General features: G+C 49.2%; 1 long non-coding RNA gene across 1 annotated transcript; it reads left to right on the forward strand.

The window, feature by feature from the left end:
* Window positions 1-1232: 1232 nt before the first annotated feature.
* On the forward strand, window positions 1233-1960 carry LOC121102825. Its single transcript, XR_005834939.1, has 2 exons — window positions 1233-1688; window positions 1800-1960. It is a non-coding gene; the product is annotated as an uncharacterized LOC121102825 (long non-coding RNA).
* The last annotated feature ends 32 nt before the right edge of the window (window positions 1961-1992 follow it).

The following is a 1992-nucleotide window of genomic DNA, read 5'->3' on the forward strand; positions in this document are numbered from 1 at the left end:
AGTGACACCTCCATCCAGACTGCACTCTGATGGAGAGTCATCTGTCCCAACCCAGGGCCACAGGGCATGTGACCTCAGGGACACTATCCTCTTATCTCTGTCATTCTTCTTCTCAGATGTGGGATATTTGACAGAAACTTCTGGGTCCAGTTGGTCTTGGGTAGTAGAAATTCATTCCTGTAGTCATGGGTGGCTAAATGAATTACTGCTTTATCCTGGATATCCTGGACACAAGTTACAGGAACTATAGCTGTGCCCACTGCAGAGAGTGGTCTGACCCCAAATCCCTTTGTCCTATAAGCTCTGTCTCTGACTGGCTATTTTGTCAGTAGGATGGCTCTGAGTTCATAGGAACAGGCCCCTTACGTGGTTTCACTGGGCACCAGGTTGATCTTGTCTACCTGGAAGACCAGACACATGGTACAAATAAGTGATTTTAGAAAAAGTATATAAACCCTTATTCTACTGAGAACAGAAGGCATTCCTACTCCACTGTTTTCCATCCATGTGTTTAACCACCCTTTCCACCCATATTCTCTCTGCAATAAGCACAGATCTGGGGAAAGTACTTTACTGATGGTACCTGCATCTTCACAAGGACATGGTCATTGAGTTTAAATCAATCTTATGGAATACTGTAGAAAATAACACACATTCATTTTAAATACGAGGTTGGCTCAGTGGTGACTAAAAGATAAACTGTCACTAGGTCACTGTCAGTGCATCTGTAGCTGTCATTCCTTTCTTCCTAAAACTTCCTGTTTGCCCTTTGTGCTGTGAGATCAGTGCCACACACAGCCTCACATGCAGGTCTCCTGAAGACTTGTGTCTGTGTGTTTGGAGGAGAGGTTCTAGGAGGGAATCACCACCCAAGTGTGTTGAGAACTGATGTTTCGAGCAGATGGAAACAGTGAGGAGTGGCAGAGAACAAAGATGTTCAATATGTAACCATTTAAGGAATGCACATGAGGGCTTCTCTCTATATCCTGGAAAGAAGAGATCCCCATTTCCTCAGGGCTGTGGGAACCTCAGAAGATTAGGAACTCTGGAAAACAGGGAGATGGCCCATAGGAGGAAAGTCCCTGAATCCTGCACAAAAGGGGCCATAAGTCCATCGGGACCTGTCAGCACTCTGGTCTTGATCCCGGTCTAAGAGGAATTTGTATAAGAGACCTCCCATCAGTCCTGAATCACCACCAAACCAAGGGGCACTTGGACAGACTCACCCTGAAGACACTTAGTAGAGCATATAGTGAGCCCTGGAGTAATGGAAGGCAGCATATAGGGACTCTTGGCTTGACCCTAATGGAGGAAAGAGTGGACAGAGCAGTGGCAAGGCAGAGTGTCTGCTGGGCTCTGGTCACCATGTCACACAATAGTGTGTCTGTGTCTAGACACGAGGGGGCATTCATGGCCTGTCTCTGAGGTTCACCTGTGATTAGAGCCCCTCCCCTGCCCGTCACCCTTACATGCTCAAGGAGAGAGAGCTGACCCAGGACCAGTGAAGGGTCAGAGAGTTGGGGGTCTCATTTGCATGGTTGGTCCCACCCTCTCTCAGGGATTGAAGAGGGGATGGGAAGATTAGGGGAGGCTCTGCACAGCTGTGGGGCCACAGAAGGCAGGATTGGTTATGATCTCCACCATGGTCTGGTATACTCTCCTCTTCACCCTCCTTGCTCACTGCACAGGTGCCTGCGTGTGGGGACAGGGGAAGAGGCCTTGGGAGGACACGTGGGGCCGTGGTTCCTCCTCTTGTCTCTAGATCCCGGCATCACACTTTGTGTCTTTTCCTCTTCCAGGGTCCTGGGCCCAGTCTGTACTGACTCAGCCATCCTCAGTGTCTGGGTCCCTTGGTCAAAGAGTCACCATCTCCTGCACAGGAGGCAGCACCAACATCGGTGATGGTTATTATGTGAGCTGGCACCAACAGCACCCAGGAAAGGCCCCTAAAACCATCATCTATAGTACTAGCAATCGACCATCAGGGATTCC

The sequence above is a fragment of the Ursus maritimus genome, unplaced genomic scaffold, assembly GCF_017311325.1.
Source record: "Ursus maritimus isolate PB19 unplaced genomic scaffold, ASM1731132v1 scaffold_1517, whole genome shotgun sequence".
In the NCBI taxonomy this organism is placed as follows: domain Eukaryota; kingdom Metazoa; phylum Chordata; class Mammalia; order Carnivora; family Ursidae; genus Ursus; species Ursus maritimus.